Source organism: Suricata suricatta, chromosome 7, assembly GCF_006229205.1.
Source record: "Suricata suricatta isolate VVHF042 chromosome 7, meerkat_22Aug2017_6uvM2_HiC, whole genome shotgun sequence".
Lineage (NCBI taxonomy): Eukaryota > Metazoa > Chordata > Mammalia > Carnivora > Herpestidae > Suricata > Suricata suricatta.
The window spans coordinates 3,395,622-3,413,290 of NC_043706.1; the positions used below are offsets into that span (position 1 = coordinate 3,395,622).

The following is a 17,669-nucleotide window of genomic DNA, read 5'->3' on the forward strand; positions in this document are numbered from 1 at the left end:
CCGCACCCCCACCCCCGGACTGACTATACCCGCACATACCCTACCAAGGGCAAGCCACGACCTGCAAGGTCAAATACACCTTGGTCCTTTACAACTAATTCCCAGCCCGGACCCTGAGCTCTGGACCCATTTTTCAAGATTCAGAAGGGGAAACCTGACTTCCAGAGAAAGACATTTTTTACCACAGGGGATCACTTTTCCGAATGTCCTTTTCTAGGAGTTCAAGACACGCTCACTCTTTGGGGAGATGGTCTGCATGATTTCAGGCCTGCGGAAAACATTCCCCAAGAGGCCGAAACGGGGTCTCCAGGCTTTCACCAGCCGGCCCCCAGCCCCAGAACGCCCATCTTGCTCACACGGGAAGAGTCCCTGCTCTTTTACGGGGACAGACCCCGCAGGCCTCCGGCAGCAGGAAGGCGATCGCGTGTCCCCGCAGGCAGGAGCACAGGCGGCGCGGGCGGGGAGGCAGGGGCGGCTCGGGTCCCCGCGGGCACCCCGCGACAGCCCCCCGCCCCGAAACACCCGCGGGAACCTCCGAGCAACCCGGGAAACCGATTCCGAACCCGCCCTGGCTGCACCTCTGACTTGCGGCCGGGGCGGGAAGAGGACACACCTGTCCCCTCCCTCCTGGCCAGAGCGCCCGACCTTCAATAGCCATATTTCTAAAAAGACAAAAACAACAAATCTCCCCCCAACGTCTATTTTTTTTTTTATAAAGATTGAGAAAACCAGAAATGAAATAGAACAGGACGGATGGTACGTGGAAGCGATTCGGGCGCCGAGTCGGGAGTGATCGGGGGAACAGCGTCCCGTCCGCGGGACCTTCCCCGAGCGCGGAAAATCGATCGCAAGGATCCGGTTGACAGGTGAGGAAGCCGGAGCCCCTCCTCGGGGACCTCGTGGCGCAACGGTAGCGCGTCTGACTCCAGATCAGAAGGTTGCGTGTTCAAATCACGTCGGGGTCAGTCATTTTAGCGGCTGCGGGAGGTTCTGGGCTGTGAAGGGAGACGGAGCAGGAAGAGGAAGGTGCTTTCTCTGCACTCTCCGTCCTTGAACATCCTCATTAAAATACCTTTAAAAGGTAAATGAAAGGCAGGCGTACCCGGGAACACACAGCATTGTTACTTGGTTTTGGGGCCCATCCAGATGGATTGTGAACGTTCTGGATTTCCCTTGTCACCAACTCGTCCGTTAATATTCCCAACCATCCCCGCCTTCTCTCCACGGTCACTTCTGCGCTGGCAGACTCATCTCTCCATCCCCAAGTCCTCCAACCTTCGGAAGCTTGGCAAGTCTTCTCAGACGGCTAGTTTGGTTCTCGTAGGTGACCTTAGTTCAGCGTTTCCAGACCCGAGAGGTCACACCGCAAGCGCGTCCTTGGCTCTCTGAGATTCCCTACCACTGCGAATCACAGAAGGGGTCAAGTCCTTTCCAGACTGAAAACTTGGACAGTATTGTCAGATTGAGTCTATGAGGAATGAACCACCAAATCAAAGAAAGTCTTCGGGGCTAGAAGTTCTGTGAACCGCTAAAACTCTGTAAAGTATATGCGCGGGAATGTGCGTTTTTCTCTCACTTGGGGCTCAAGCCTTCCGTCCCTCCATCCACAGATTATGAGCCATCACGTCACAGCATGGGAGAAAGGGAATGCACGTTTCCTTATGTATAACTTAGAATAACTGAAAGACATGACCTTTGGGACACCGGCAGGCGGTCGGTCCTACATATAAGGTACATTCACACAGCACACAGGATCAGGTGTCCCACTGAACCACGCCTCTGTGCACGGGAGAAGCCTATGGAGGATAAGCTTTTCCATTTCTTCCGGACCCTTAGGCGTTCGTTCGGGCTCAGGGTGAGCGGATTACAAAAGACAAATTACTACTCTGAAGAGAAAAAGAGAACCATTTTTAAATCTACAGATGGGGGGAGGGGGGAAGCAGACAAACCAGAGAGAAGCTGAAGATGAACTATGAGGACAACTGTCCCTGAGCAGAGTGGCACAGCGGAGCAGAGTGGCGCAGCGGGAGCGTGCTGGGCCCATAACCCAGAGGTCGATGGATCGAAACCATCCTCTGCTAGCTTCGGTTCCCTTTTCCTCCCAAAGCGATCTTCAGATCCGGGAGCGGGAAAGAAGAGGTTGCTAATTCTTGTTAGAAATCTGGTGAAATGTTTGATTCTTTAAAGTCTGTGCTTGTAAAAAGGAGGATAGAATTACAAACCTAACAAAATTTCTCATATCCCTCCGGTTGTGTCTGTTAAGGTAATTGGCCCATTTTTTAAAAAACCCATGAAAAGGTGCTTATGACCACATCATAAGTCATGAGAGAAATAAAAATTTAAAAAAATCACTTCTTAAAATGTCCCAAAGCCAGATCACTGACACCATCGCGGGCAAGGATGTGGGACAACAGGGCTCTCGTTCACTGCTGATGGGAGTACAAAATGGCACAGCCACTGTGGAAGACAGTTTGGTAGCTCTTATGCAACTAAACACACTCTGACCGTACAATCCAGCAAATGCACTCCTTGTTTTTTGCCCAAAGGAGTTGAAATGTCTGTCCACACAGAAACACAAACACAGATGTTTATAGCAGCTTATTCATGGTTGCCAAATCTTGAAAGCCATCAAGATGCCCTTCTGTAGGTGAATGCGACCAATTGTGGTACCCGCAGACAATGGAATATTACTCAACATTAAAAAGAAGGGAGATAGCAAGCCACGAAAAGACATGGAGAAAACTTAAATGCATATTGCTAGGTAAAGGAGCCAAACAGAAAAGTTTACATATGATATGATTCCAACTAGATTACATTGTGAAAAAAATCAAAACTATAGAGACACTAAATGATCAGTGGGTGCCAGGGGTGGAGGGGGAGAGGATGAATAGGGAGAGAGCGCAGAGGATTTGGGGGGCAGTAGAAAATACCCCGCACGATTCTATAATAATGGACACGGGTCATTCTACATCTGTCCAAACCCACAGGGTGTATAACGGCAAGGGTGAACTGTAATGTACACTATGAACTTGAGGTGGTTAGGATGTGTCAAAGTACATTGTTACAAAAGTACCCTGCTGGTGGGGAGTTGGTAACAGGGGAGGCTGCGCATGTGTGAAGGCAGGTCTCAGTTTTGCTGCGAGTCTAAAACTGCTCTTAAAAAATGAAATCTTAGGGGAAAAAAAGAGAGAGGAAAAGAATTGGTATTTAGAAATACTATTTTTTTCATTTGGTGAAACTCCCAATCTTTACTTTCAAAGAAGGATGCATTTGAAAGGTCTTCCTTCTATTTGGTTTTTATCATCTAATGTGAGGACTAGCCAATTTTGAAAACAATTTAACGATGTGATGTAAAGAAACTGTATGTATGTAACAAAAGTGTGAAGTACAGCTTCAGGCTGTATTATTAACTTTCTTATTATTTTGTGTCAAATCTTATTACAAAGGAAATTTTTCTTTTTCTTTCTTTTTTTTTTAAATGTTTTTATTTATTTTTGAGAGAGAGAGAGAGAGAGAGAGAGAGAGAGAGAGAGAGAGAGAGACAGCGTGAGCAGGGGAGGGTCAGAGAGAGAAGGAGCCACAGGATCCGAAGACAGGCTCCAGGCTCCGAGCCATCGGTCAGCACAGCACCTGACGCGGGGCTCGAACCCACGAACCATGAGATCATGACCTGAGCCGAAGTCGGACGTTTAACCGACTGAACCACCCAGGTGCCCTCAAAGGAAATTTTTAAATAGGCTTAAAAATATTTATATATATAATTAAGTGGCCTAAGGAAATTGTGAATATCAAAGTGAAATAACTAAAGTAACGAGCCAGCCAGGAGTCGAACCTGGAATCTTCTGATCCGTAGTCAGACGCGTTATCCATTGCGCCACTGGCCCATAAGGATGGGTGTGGTTTACACTAGGGAAAAAAGGAAGTGGTAGAATTACTAGGTTGCTCTAAACCTTCTCTTCCAATTTCCTATTTCCTATTACCAAGATTTCGCTTTAGTTCACTCATTCAATAGGATCCCTTCGCAGTCGATAAGAAGTCTTCCATTTTGATGTCACTTGAAAACGTCTGAGCGAATGTTTTAAAAAGTAGGCTGTAATCGAAGATCGTGGACATTGAGCGGAGAAAAGAGCAAATGCATAAAACTGACCTGTCGTAGTCGGCAGGATTCGAACCTGCGCGGGGAAACCCCAATGGATTTCTAGTCCATCGCCTTAACCACTCGGCCACGACTACAACTACCAGAGCGCTTCTTTCCATCTCCTCCATGTTACCATATATCATGTATTCTAGGCTATTTCAGGATTTAGTAACAAACACAACAAAAGAAACCATCCTCGCTAACGACACTGGGGAAGGATCATCCAACCTGCATTTTAGCACGAGGCAACTGAGAATGCTTTCGGGGTCCTTTCTAGAACCCAAATCAGCGATTTGTTGTAATAATACTCTTTAATTAATCGCTTTCAAACAATCCTTTAAAAATCCTCCAATTTTTGCTGGAGTAGGACATTTATTCTCAATGAATAATCTGACATTGATGTCCTCACAGATACTCTATGCCTTTGCACACTCATCCAGTGCCTGGAATTTGGTGAGGGCTCAATAAATGTAACCGCCATTTTTAAATTCAAGAAAAGGGACCCATCAGAATGTTCCATAGGGAAACCTACCTCCTGTTTCTTGGCAAAGCTCAAAATATTTTAAAGCAACTGATAGAATATTTTGGAATGAAATAGGGAAGTCGAAAATGTTTCGAAAAGTCAAATCTGTTTCCCTGCGTGGGGCCTTCTCTTCCAAGGGGATGAGCATACCTTTATCTGATACTCTGTGGATGATAAAGAGTATTTGCAAAGATGACCTTCAGAGCGAGAACAGATCCCAGGATCTCACATTTCTGAAACTACACAACCAGGACTATCACAGAATTATCTGTATGTGGAGGAGCGTGGGTACGTTAGTGTGCAAATAGAAGATTCTGTACTTCACCAATAGCTCCATTCCATGAACAGAAGAAGGGGATGGGATTACCATCTGCTGCTCCTGTGCTGAAAATTGTCCTCAGCCCCGGCCCTTCTTCTGGGCTTCCCAGTGGAGAGCTGTCTCGGTCATTTCTTTTTGCATGTGCGTGGGCATCTCAAAAGCAATATATCCCAAAATGAATGCTCTACCCTTTCTTCCCAAACTTGAACCTCCTTCAACAACTCAGATTTTATCAGGAGTCAAAACCAAAGCCTGAGAACTTACCTTAACATTCTTCCTTCTCTGGCTCTCTCCCCAGCACCCATAGGTTATCAAGCCTTTAGTCCAAGCTCCCGATTTTTTCTCAAATCTGGCTCTTCCGAGCCACAGGCCCATTTTTTCTTAGATCAGCTTCTTAGAGTTTCTCATATGAGAAACTTCTAGCACCAACTTTTTAGAAGTATTTAGGCCTCCAGGCTCTTGTCCCTAAATGGGTTCATTTCTTCATTGTTTCAAAAATTTCATTCTGAGCGCAATCACGTGTCATGCATTCTGCTAGGAGCTGCTCATTCAGCGGGAAGCAGGAAAAATATAGCCACTCCTTTGAGGGCTTTCTGGAGTAAACGATGATACAAGCGAATGTTTACAGTTGAGTATCCAAGGGGGAGGTCCAGGGCGCCAAGCGGCCTGTCAGAGTAGGGCCAGGCCCCAGACACGGTCATTCTGATGGCTGCTTGGAGAGTCACTCAGTAGACTCCAAGTTGCCTGAGGCCAGTTTCCGGCTCTGGCTCTCCGTTTGTCGCCTCTGAATGGGTAAATGGGTACTCAACGAGTACCTGCGGACTGAAGCTCAGATCTGAAGGACGTGTGGGAGCTGGCCGAACCGGAAAGGTCGTGTTCTAGACCTAAACCTCACAGAACAGGAAAGAACTGAGGACAGTTCTGTCTGGCTGGAGCATTGTATTTGGGAGGGTGCCGGGAGGGGCAGCGGTGAGAGAGAACAGCAGAGCTGTCGCAGGTCGGGCTGTGTCACCACCACGTGATGTGTGCACCTGAGCACGCACGGCGGATTGTGTCCCTTCCCTCCTTTACAGTCTTAGAAGGAACTCTGGCCTACAAGGAAGGTCACAGACGACAGGAGAGGTCATCCTGGAGAGCTGCCTGACCCTGGCCCCTCCATCCCGGGCGCCTGCGGCTCCTGAGGGAAGTGGCCTGCCTTCCTCCCGGGGGCCAGGTTTCCTCCCGCCGACCCCCGTGCGTATCTCCTGGGAGCCCCATGCCCTTCCTTGCTCTCTGGCCTCTGTTTTCATAGGACAGCTTCTGCCTGACTTTTTTCTTTTTAAGTTGGAAGTTTTACTATAAAAATATTCAAACTTATGAAACAGTTGAGAGGGTAAGGAATTACCTGCACACCCAACATCCAGACTCAACAGTTGGTAACAGTTTGCTGAATGAGTCATATCTACCTCTGTCTTCCGGGTCGCATAAACTTCCTCAGCAGACATCGCGATGTGTCCCAGCTACGTAGGTGCCCGAGGGTCAGCTACGGCTGGCTCTCAGAGAAGCACAGCACCATTTTCATGAGTAGGCCCCCAGCAATTCTTCACAGAACGTCTCACCTTGAGGCCTTATTGGACTTTCTTTAAGTGTATCTTTCAAAGTCGGTGTTTCTAACAAGGATCCCGTCAAAGATCATTGGTCCATTGCCTTTGATTTGCAACGTTTCCTTAGCCCCTTTCAGTTTAGAGCAGTGTCCCAGCTTCTCCTTGCTGTCACTTTTTTGACATTGACTTAAAAAAAAATCCAAGCCAATTATTTTGTAAAAGTCTCACATTCTGGATCTACCTCCCTGTCTCCGAAGGCAACTTTTAATTTGTTCCTCGATGCTCTTTAAACCAGAAGTGAAGTCGAAATTATGGATTAGATCCGTTTTGATTAGATTAGATTCAGGTTAAAATGTGAGGCTTCACACTGTCTAGTTGATACAGCCCTTAGTTCCCATCGGGAGGCATTTGTCAGGACATCCACTGACGGTGAAGACAGTGCGGTCCCTTTAGAGCTTTCTTCTCCCCCTTTGCAATTCGCAGGAAATCCTGGGGTGGTCCTTTTCCCGACAACCCTGTGTAAAGGGTTTTAAGATTGTTAACGCTCTTTACTCAGTGTCTTATTTCTCTGGGGATTGTGGACGGTGGTGGGTCTTCTAAGTCTACCCCTTTCCCACATTTGTTAGAGGCTACCGTCCAGCCGCCCCCCGCCCCCCGCCCCCAGTCTTTCCTGGGTTTCCCAGGGCGGCCTCAGGTTCCCCGCGTTACCAGGATTGGGGTGCGGGTGGGCCGGCCCTCAGCAGGCGGGGCGGGTCTGCGCCGAGTGGGCGCAAGGACCCGGGCAGGGCCCCCTGCAGCCGGGCTAGAACCCGGGCTCCCCGGCTGCGCCCCGAAGCGCCCGATTCTCTGGGAAGGAGGGAGGGGTAGCGTCGGGAGGGAGCGGACGGACCGGGAAGATCCGGGGGCAGCCGCTGACCGGGAGAGGGGGCTGTGCGACGTCAAGGGACAGTCACCCGGAGGGGGGGCAGCGAAGTCCCAAACCGAAGAGGGGATGTGAAGGAGACCTGGGGGAGGGAGGGGGCGGTAAGACCGTTAGGTTAGCGTGAGAAGATTCGGTTCACTGACTTGAACCGAGAAAACAGGAGCAGCAAGTAGCGGGAAGGGCCCAGGATGTAATAAAGGAACCCTGCAGCAACCACGAAGGGATTCGAACCCTCAATCTTCTGATCCGAAGTCAGACGCCTTATCCATTAGGCCACGTGGTCCTACGAGGCAAGCGGCTGTGTGGGCGGTATTTGATGTGAAGGAAAATAATCTTGGTGCTAAGACTGCAACGTAGTGAATGCATTCTTGCGAACCAAGGCATGTCCAACCCTCAGAAGTCCGGGCTCCTGACTGTAGGGAGCCATCTGTGGGTCGACGGCCGGTCGGGGTGGGGGGAACTAGGTGACGGGTATCAGGAGGACACTGGGTGGTGTGCCTAAGTGATGAATCCCTGAATTCTGCACCTGAAACCAATATTGCAGTGTATGTTAACTAGCTGGGATTTAAATACAATCTTGAGGACAAAAAAAAATTACAGTTTAGTTGGGGAAACAAGTTGAGCCCCAATGGTCAGAAATACTGTAAAGTTACGGTCAGGATAACCGCGCGGGCGAGGAGTGTGAAGCCACTAGAACCAGGAGCCCATCTCTGGACGGCCCCCGGGAGCAGAGGCCACAGCCGCGAGGGCCCCGGGAGCCCAGGGCTGAGCCGGGAGCGGCGATGGCCGAAGCGGATTGCTCCCGGGGCCCGGGCCCAGCGCGGCAGGGGGAGGCGGTGGAGAACCACGCGGGGTCACTCCGCGCACTGCAGAAATCCCTCTCACAACACCCCGGGGACAGAGTGCCGTCCAGTGGGACGAGCGGCGAGAGGAGGTAACGGCAGCAACACTTCACCATCTGGGAAGCGATGGCGGTTGTCAGGCTCGAGGAAGCGGGGTCCTAAGCAAACCGTGTGGCGAAAAGCAGAGCGGCCGTCGGCTTTACCCCTAAGCCCTCCATCCTGGCACCCCAGTACCGGGCTCAGGAATTGTCAGCAGGGGCTTCATCTAGAAACTTCCATGTCGGGGGCAGAGCCGCGTGTGTCCCGCCGGCCCCCTTCACAGTATTAAAGGCCTAACGGCCAGTCCCTCAGGAGGTTATTGTGTCTGGAGGTGGGGCATCTAAAGATCTAGATAAAGCAGGGGGAGGTCGTCTGCGTGGGCCCTCATCCACGTGACTGGTGTCCTTCTGAAAAGAGGTTAGGACACAACACACACAGAGGAAAGACCAAGTGAAGATACTGTAGAAGGCAGCCATGGATAAACCTGCTGACAGGGGCGACCTTGGGCTTCTGGCTTCTAGAACTGTGAGAAAATAAATCTGTTGCTTAAAGCCCCCAATCTGCGGCACTTTGCTGTGGCAGCCCCGGCTGACCGGTACATTGTCCGCCCTCCATCCTGGAAGGGGCCGCGAAGATTCTTTTCTCGAAAGAGGAAAGTACCTGATCTCTCTCTTGACTGGAACAGTGATTCTCAGACTCCCCCCCCCCCCCCCCCCCCCCCCGCCGCCCATCACCATGAACTTGTTGACACACAGGTGGCAGGGGCTCACCCCCAGAGTCACTGATTCAGTGGTTCTGGGGTGTGGACAAAGATGTGCATTTCTAGCAAGTTCCCAGCTGAAACTGAGGCTGTGGTTCAGGGGACCACGTGTTGCGACTCACCGGAGGAAGGTCAAGCACAGGCTGCTAGAAAGTGGGAAGGGCTCACGCAGTGGCCACCGAATTGGAGCTGTGCTCATGTGTGAACTACACAGACCGGAAGGCCACACACTCGGACTGAAAGGAGCCTGGAGAATTTCTGGAAATGATGTCAGTCACACTGGGCCCTTGAGACCACACAGCTCGTCCGCAGGTTGGGGCGGGCCTGGCGGGTGCTGAGAAGGGAAGGGGGCGGGCCTGGCCAGGGCAGGTGCTAGGCCACGAGTCTGTTTCAGAAGAGGGAGAAATCTCATGAATTATAGGTAAAACAGTAGTGCAAAATTTGTTCCCATTATTACTCCTGTTTCACTGCAGATCTAAACCTAATGAGCACTGGAGTTTTCTTAAGACAGGGGAATTTTGCAAAGTGGAAAGAGAAAGCACAGAGTTTTCCTCAGAAGGGAGCATTTGGGTTTTTGCATTCATATTTAATCTGGTTGGTTTACTTTCTTAGCAAGGCATTAGCAAAGTTGTGGATAGTGGGGAGAACACGGATCAAACCCACCAATAAAAAGAAGAAAACCTTCAGGAGCTGCAGAAGAGAAAGGATTATTTAAATCCTAATTTACAAGGCAAGGGGCGCCCCCCTGTGGCCTCGTGGCGCAACGGTAGCGCGTCTGACTCCAGATCAGAAGGTTGCGTGTTCGAATCACGGCGGGGTCAGTGACCAAAAGCCTTTTTAGGGTAAAGACATGAAAAGCAAGGCGATTCCCTCCAAGGTGTACCTAGTAGTTGACTTTGAGAGGCTTCCAAAGAGATGTGACTGTTAAAAATCAAAATGTACTGAGTACATTTTAAAGTTCTTACTGACTTAATTCAAGTGTTCATGCTCAGCCGAATCCCGTCTAGTAGATAGAAGGAGCCCCAGAGAGGTGTACAGGATGAGACTTTTATAGGCAGAAGGGACTTCGAGCGAGGAGGTGATACTGTCGCGTTCCTTTGCGGGACGACAGGCATCTGTCACCTCCCTAGTGCTGACGCAGCGATTTCTCGTTGACTGGCTGAGGATTCCGTTTCTGGCAGGTGCTGACACCGTCGCTGGTAAGCCGGTCTCCGTGTGCCGGCTGGGGCTTAGCACAAGGGACACCACTTTGGACCCATGGTCCTGTCTTTAACACGACAGAAAGGACAGAATATCTGCTCTTACCAGAGTTTTGTGGGATGTGTTCTGTTCGGCCTCGGTCCCTGGCCCGCCGCTGGGATTCTGTCCACGGCTAGAGCTCCCCAGATGGACGGCGCGTCCTTTGCAGCCTTCTTTAAAGAAAGTCTAATTTAAACACTCGTCTTGGGCGTTCACCACGTCAGGGAAGGCACAGTCTTCTGTTTCCCTCTTTCTGCTTTGGTTGCTTTCTGGATTGTTCCTTCGCCAGTCTGCCTGCAACAGTGTGTGCATCACGCCCCGCCCCCCTCCCAACCAGGAGTCTAGAGCCTTCTGGACTTGTCCTCTTCCTCAGTCCCCGGGGTGAGCAGCGAGTGCCGCTGTTGGATGTCCTAAAGTGCTGCAGCCCGTCGACTTCTCCTCACCAGCATCTTCCATCAGCATCTCTGGCCCCGGGCGTTGACATGAACCTGGGATCTCCTCTTCCCAGGTCCCCTCTCGCTCAGTGAAATCGGGGTCCTTCCTGTACACGTCTGTGCATCTGTGTGCACAAGCCTGGGCCTGACAGCCTCCTCCTGAAAACAAGACCCCGCGCCCGTCTGTGGCCCAGGCCTTTCGGTTCCTCGAAGGCTGCTCCTTCCCAGGACAGGACCTTTGTCAGAAAGGAATGTTCTCCTGTGTTTGCTGCCTGACTGTGTTGCCAGGTGAGCCGGGGCCTGGCCTCAGCCAGCTCCAAAGGCCTCGCCGAAGGTTCTCGGCCTTGTCACCACAATGAATTCAAGGCCAGACAAGTAGCAGAGCTGACGAGGAACGCGGGCGGGAAATGTGTTAGAGTGGAAAGTACACTGCGGAGAGGTGAGAGCAGGAGAAACCTCCGGGGTGAGAGGAAGGGGAGGGGAGAAGAGAGGGAGAGAGAGCACTGGAGAGCGAGCAGGCAGGTTTTCGCTGGAGCTGCTGGAGTGGGTTATTTCTATCTTTTTTTAAAGGACAGTTGGTGACTAGGGGTCTGAATATTTATTACTTGGGGGTGGGAAGCAGGGTTTGGCTTCTTCCTCATCTGCTCAGGGGTTTCCTGCTCTGGCGCCGCTGCCTCGGCCTGTCTGTGTGACGGGACTTCCCGTGGAGTGGGGCCCGGACAGGCTCCTGGCCTTCTCCAAGTGCCAGCAACAGAAGAAAACAGAACTGGACAGCATGAGACATGAAAATCCACTGGATCAAGTTACCTAACGCGTCGGTGCTCCTGGCTGGGCACCGCCTCCTCCGCGCTGGCCTCCAGGCATCCTGTTAGAGCCTGCTCTGACAGCCCCACTTACATGAGCACCAGTTATGTGTGTTATACTGAAGGTGTCTGTGTCCAGTAGAAATACGGTAAGGTTTCTGACTTTCGGAGGTTCATTACAAAGTTACATGAAATAAAAATCAGTAGCTAATATTTCACGGGTGGTTTTATACTGTTTTTCAAATAGCTTTAATGGACATCCTTTGAATTTACCTTTAACACCCCTGGAGGAATGTAGGCACCGTTTACACAGGAGAAGACAAGAGCTAAGCCATTATATAACTCGATCGAGTTGAGGTTTATGTCCCATGCTGTCCAGTTCTGTTTTCTTCTGTTGCTAAGATTTGCAGAAACCTAGTTCATGGTCCGAATTCTTCCTAAAAGATCAGTTTGCTGTTGGAGCTTCCTGCCATCCGTCCCCTTCAAAGGGTCCTAACCACAGCTCTAGGAAGTACTGTAAGCTCTCTATTCTGAAGAAGAGGTGCAAAAAGATAGAAAGCAAAGGAGATAGAGGCATGTGAAAAACTGGCTTTCACATGCTTTGTATAATCCGGACTATCCCTGCCCATTACCTCCCTGAAAACCAAACTCAGGGTTCCCTTTGGTAAAGATAATTTTTATTGATCGTCAATAGTGTTCTCTGTGTTGGTTTTTTTCTCCAAAGTAGTGAAAAGTCCTCAAAAGCAAGGGGCATAACTTCTATTTATTTCTGGGTCCTGTTCGGCTTTTGGTTCCCAAGCCCACACAGGCCTCAGCAGCCGGCGGTCACCCTCCCAAGGGCAAGTGATGGGGACGGATGTAAGGAACAGGATTGGGAAGAATTCCTACTTTCAGCGTTTTCTTTACTCTTCTTGCTTCTGATGACCATATCCTCCGTATACAAACTTGGGTTTTCACAGAAGAATGACTATAGGTCTTTTTTCCAAAATGCAGTAACTTGTTTCAAACTTGAATTGAGCACTTTGACCCAGTAATTAGCCAGATTTGCTTGCATCCTAAACGAGAGATTTTTGGAATTTGTTTTCATTAACGACTTAAATGAGGTGGGGTGAGGTGCCTCTTTAGCGCAGTAGGCAGCGCAACAGTCTCGTAAATGGGGTGGGGTGGGGAAAAACATTTTCATATGTCGGTTATTTATGCTTCTTCTTCACCTTCAAAAGCCTCCAAGGGTTGCATATCATCAGTTTCACTTCTTCGAGGTCACAGGGTTTCTCAGAATGTTTAGGTATCGTGTTTTCTTTGATTGAGTTTAGAAAGATTCTAGGGAAAAAGCTTACAATCTCTTTGCGCTACCAATGTGGAGATAGTATAACTATAAAGAAAGAGGGGGCCGCGGGCATTGGTGGTTCAGTGGTAGAATTCTCGCCTGCCACGCGGGAGCACCGGGTTCGATTCCCGGCCAATGCAACCTGTCTTTTACGCACTAAGAATTACAAGCTAAAAGTACTTCGAACTGTGTTCCTTGGATCCGTTTATGGCTGAGAAAGATCAAAGCAAGCCTTCCTTATGCAATTTCACCTTGTAAACGACGCCACTTGGCATGCATTTGGTTTTCCCGTGACCTGCAACGTCATCCTACTGAAGCTACGTACATTCCGACCTCAACCGACCTCCACCGATCCATCTTTCGGAGGCGAACTGTAAGTCGCTGGTATTTGAGGGCGAGTCTGGCCGTGCACGGAGCCGAGGCATCCTTTCTCGGTCTTAGAGGCAATCGCTGAAAAATACCCAAACATCTCAAATAAGAAGGCACCGAATTTACGGCCTTGAAATTTAAATCTGAGACACGACCTGGTTTGTTGTAAACGGAGTGGCGCAGCGGAAGCGTGCTGGGTCCGCAACACCGAGGGCGGTGGGTCGAAACCATTCTCTGCTGTTTCTTCAGAGGTCTTTGGTTCGAGTTTTAGAAAACGGGAGTGAAGATCTGGATGTGTAAGAATCCCCAAGGGCATGTGGTACAAACACCCGCTTCCTGTCTCTGAGTTCGGTTAGTCCTTGTACTTCAGTGTCTGAGTTGGGTACCAACGCACCTGCTGAAGTGAATGCTACCCCCGCAGGGGCTTTGGTATTTCGCATGTCAGGAGAGCGTTGCAATATGTAACAACTTCTGTTACCAACGTCTAGATAGTCAAAATCTTGTTCTTTTTAGTATGATAACAGGCAGTCTAGAGGTGTTAGACCAAAAGGAAAGTCAGTTTGCAAACAGGAAAGATATTATTTCTCATGGGAGTATATCCAGACAAGTGGGGAGCAGTCGTGTAGTCGTGGCCGAGTGGTTAAGGCGATGGACTTGAAATCCATTGGGGTCTCCCCGCGCAGGTTCGAATCCTGCCGACTACGGAGTACTGTTTTCTTCCCAGGTGTTACACCTGTTGGACCAACTTTGGAGGCTGTAAAACACACACAATAACACGAAATACACCGTTTTCCTTAGTATTATTATATCTCTCCTCGAAACTGTAAGCAGGTGGTTGTTGTCTTTTAGTATAACGGTGGGTGAAGAAAATTTTTGAAAATGATTTTTGGAAAACATTAGGGATTTCTGAAACCGCTATAAAGGTGCTGACACATGCTCAGGCTTTAATTCTTCTTTTAAATTTCCCTACCCGAAATCTAGCTCGGGTCTGACTTATGAAACTGAAACCCGGAATTTGGGCACATCCAATGCATTACTCTTTTACTCATCAGCACATTTGTTGTTTTGGAATCAATGTCTCTAACAGGAAATTTCCAATCTTTCCTCCTCTGGAGCCCTTTATCATTCCACTTAGGAAGTCAGAATTGCAGAGAGGAAGTACAGGATAGAGAATTTTCAAAACTGTTTTCAGACACTGGCTAAATCTTATTAAGAAAAAAGAACTATTGTGCTCGATAAAACTACCAGATACACAATACTGTATATGCAACATAAATAAGAGTAAATATAACATTTGTCTTTTGTTACACTTGCAATCGATTCACCACAGATTATGGATAAGTGAAAAGAAGGACATAAAATACTTAGAAATGTAAACGTTCTTCTTAATCCTTGAAATTACTAGTAAATCTCCATGTTACATTTAACTTTTTTTCTTCTTGCGTTTCTTTGTACTCATACATGTCCTAAGAGACATTTTAAGTGTTGACACTTTCCCCTATAAACCCACAGGCAAACGTTCATTGTCCAGGTTAGCAATTCAGGAAATGCACAGTTTTGATTTTTCTAGGAATATGGTTACTCAAGCCCTGCGTGGGTGTGGGGAAAATTCCAAGCAAAGACAAGCTCTGTTGGGCTTTACCCCTGACCCAGCAAGTCCGTTGCCTCCTGGGATCAAGGGAACGTGGACCTTCTGCACCTGTTTGGGACAAAGATCTAACCAGGTGTGTCCAACACCCTGCAAAGAGCTTCCAAAAACTTGCCATGGGACCTACCTGCTGTTGGCCCCATGGTGTAATGGTTAGCACTCTGGACTTTGAATCCAGCGATCCGAGTTCAAATCTCGGTGGGACCTGGCAGCCTTTTGGTTTTCTTCTCTTCAATCACCCTTGCATCTGGACTTGGCCGGAGACACCTGGGCATGCGTGCACCTCAGCACTGCATCCTAGACAGCAGGGTGAACTGCAGGCCGTTCTGTCCTGCAGAACCACATGGCTTGCGGGCGTTTCTGGGATTCTATGTCCTCTCCTGTCCCCCACCTCCCCTTTACTCCGGCATTGGAAAATCAGGTTATCATCTGGACGCCTTAAGGACTCGTGTTTCACACCCTAGACCTCAGTTCTGGGTGTGGGTTCTAGCAGGTTCTACACATGAACTTGCCTTATGTTGGTAATGTGTGTGAGCCCTAGTTGTTTTGTTTGTTTTGGAGCATCTGCGGTCTGGGATACAGCCGATTTCCTATTGATATTAAAAAAAAAAAAACTGTAGTCCATACCACACTGAACAGAATGACAAACCATGCGTTTAATATTCATAGATTTTCCATCGGAAGTGTGTGTACGGTGGCCCCATGGTGTAATGGTTAGCACTCTGGACTTTGAATCCAGCGATCCGAGTTCAAATCTCGGTGGGACCTGCTTTGGTTTTAGTCGCCGGCCCGCTGTCTCAAATCGCTAGTGCATCCTGCTGTGTGGGCATGAACTTTACACTTGGGGCGTTCTTCTCCCGAAGCACATCATGTAATTCCTTACTCTGTTCTCAGACTTGGGAGAATGACCTACTTATATCAGCTTTGTGTCCTTGTGGGAAACAACGCTGGGCTCTCCGGGTTCCTGAAGTCAACCTGATCCCCTTTGGTTTTAAGCCCTAACGGTTCACGTATCAAATGCCACCCCTCTTCTCAGAAGGTCTTGGCAGTGCACGGGCACCATGCACGAACACACATAACCGCTGGAGCAGAAGGCGTCTGGTGGAAGGGCCCTGCGGTTAGCACTGTGGACTCTAAATCCAGCAATGTGAGTCCAGATCTCTTTGGGATCTCTGCACCATTTTGGTGATTTTTCCTCTGTGGTTCTCCTAACTCATTTGCTCACCGTGGAGGCACATACATCTGGAGACTTGTGCCGCCAATTACTTCTGGTCAACACCCCAATCCACACAGAGTCCCCGGCCAAGAGAGAATTGTCTCCGACCACCTCCCTGGCCCTCCTCCCCCGCACACGTGATGTCCCTTTTTGCCTTTTTGCCCTGAGGCCTCAGATCCTGGTAAGCTGGAATTCCGGCCCTGGTGGCTAGGAGTTCACGTTTTACAGTCCGCTGCCCAGGGCCTATCGTGGGGCCTGCTTGAGGTGTTCCAACAGCTTCTAATCACTCACTCTGGCCTGAGAACATTCCTCCTGCACAGGGGCCCAGCCGTAGATGCATCTTTTTTTTCTTTTAATTTTTTTCTTATGCTTTTATTATTGAGATAGAGAGAAACAGAGTCTGAGTAGGGGAGGGGCAGAGAAAGAGGGAGACATAGAATTGGAAGCAGACTCTGGGCTCTGAGCTCTTGGCACAGAGCCTGATGTGGGGCTCGAACCCATGAACCGTGAGATCATGACCGGAGCTGAAGTCGGCTGATTATTAAACAACTGAGCCACGCAGGCACCCCCGTAGATGCATCTTAGAGCCTCCGAGGTCTGCATCATTCGAGGCTCCATGCCACGCCCCGGGCTAATGCACTGCCTACATTATTTTGAAGATCCGCTGAACTGTGAGTACACAGCAGTCTTTCAGTGGAGACCCAACTTCAAGGGCCTCAGGATGTCCTGGGGAACACTTGGACTTCACCTCTCAGTAGACTGGTCTTAGTTTTGGACACCTTGCCCTTGCGTTTTCCCAAACCAGGGGTGCGCTTTGCTATGTATGGGTGCTCCCTCAGGCTTGCACGTCCTCCCCCACATCAACATCCACTCCTCGCTCTTTCTCTGGCAACTGAAAACGGTCCTCTCTCCATCAGCCCCAAGAATCTTGATGCCTAGTTTTGCTTTGCCTGGCGCCTGAAGTCAGATCCCGGTAAGTTAATTATAAGCTCTGGGGATTAAAAGTTTGTAGGTCGCTGGTCCCATCTGTGACTCTTGTCTCCACTGGAGTTCACACACATGTTCTGCAGGTTAACTCTGAACTTGAAAACGTCTAAGCCGTGGAGCGAGGCCCCAGCCATCAGTTTCCATTGTCTCTAGACAAGAGGCTCTCTCTTAATGTTCCTTAGATTGAATTTATGCCCAAATGTCTTGAAGAGCAATGGGCAGGATTCGATAGTATACATGTCTTTTCTGGAAGGTTTGTTATACAGAGACCCCATGGTGTGATGGTTAACCCTGTAGACACTGGATCCTTCTGTCGACTCTCCTCTCCTTAGTTCATGCACATCTTCCCGTGATCCCAGTGACAGCAAGAGAAGAGGCCCCATAAACGCTCTGGTCTCTGAACATTGGTTGGACACGCCTGTGAAGCCCCAGTCACGGTAACGTTTTAGAACCTCTGCATTCGTTTTTCATTGCTGCTGTAGCAAACTACCCCATATTTCTGGCTTCATACGACACAAAT

General features: G+C 49.3%; 10 non-coding genes across 10 annotated transcripts; 7 read left to right on the top strand and 3 right to left on the bottom strand.

The window, feature by feature from the left end:
• Window positions 1-893: 893 nt before the first annotated feature.
• On the top strand, window positions 894-965 carry TRNAW-CCA. The gene has a single exon. It is a non-coding gene; the product is annotated as a tRNA-Trp (tRNA).
• A 1,044-nt stretch (window positions 966-2,009) lies between these two features.
• Window positions 2,010-2,081, top strand: TRNAM-CAU. The gene has a single exon. It is a non-coding gene; the product is annotated as a tRNA-Met (tRNA).
• A 1,730-nt stretch (window positions 2,082-3,811) lies between these two features.
• On the bottom strand, window positions 3,812-3,884 carry TRNAR-ACG. The gene has a single exon. It is a non-coding gene; the product is annotated as a tRNA-Arg (tRNA).
• Window positions 3,885-4,151: 267 nt separating this feature from the next.
• TRNAS-AGA lies at window positions 4,152-4,233 on the bottom strand. The gene has a single exon. It is a non-coding gene; the product is annotated as a tRNA-Ser (tRNA).
• A 3,462-nt stretch (window positions 4,234-7,695) lies between these two features.
• Window positions 7,696-7,768, bottom strand: TRNAR-UCG. The gene has a single exon. It is a non-coding gene; the product is annotated as a tRNA-Arg (tRNA).
• A 2,107-nt stretch (window positions 7,769-9,875) lies between these two features.
• On the top strand, window positions 9,876-9,947 carry TRNAW-CCA. The gene has a single exon. It is a non-coding gene; the product is annotated as a tRNA-Trp (tRNA).
• A 3,051-nt stretch (window positions 9,948-12,998) lies between these two features.
• TRNAG-GCC lies at window positions 12,999-13,069 on the top strand. The gene has a single exon. It is a non-coding gene; the product is annotated as a tRNA-Gly (tRNA).
• An 851-nt stretch (window positions 13,070-13,920) lies between these two features.
• Window positions 13,921-14,002, top strand: TRNAS-UGA. Its single transcript has one exon. It is a non-coding gene; the product is annotated as a tRNA-Ser (tRNA).
• Window positions 14,003-15,081: 1,079 nt separating this feature from the next.
• On the top strand, window positions 15,082-15,153 carry TRNAQ-UUG. The gene has a single exon. It is a non-coding gene; the product is annotated as a tRNA-Gln (tRNA).
• A 489-nt stretch (window positions 15,154-15,642) lies between these two features.
• TRNAQ-UUG lies at window positions 15,643-15,714 on the top strand. The gene has a single exon. It is a non-coding gene; the product is annotated as a tRNA-Gln (tRNA).
• Window positions 15,715-17,669: the final 1,955 nt, after the last annotated feature.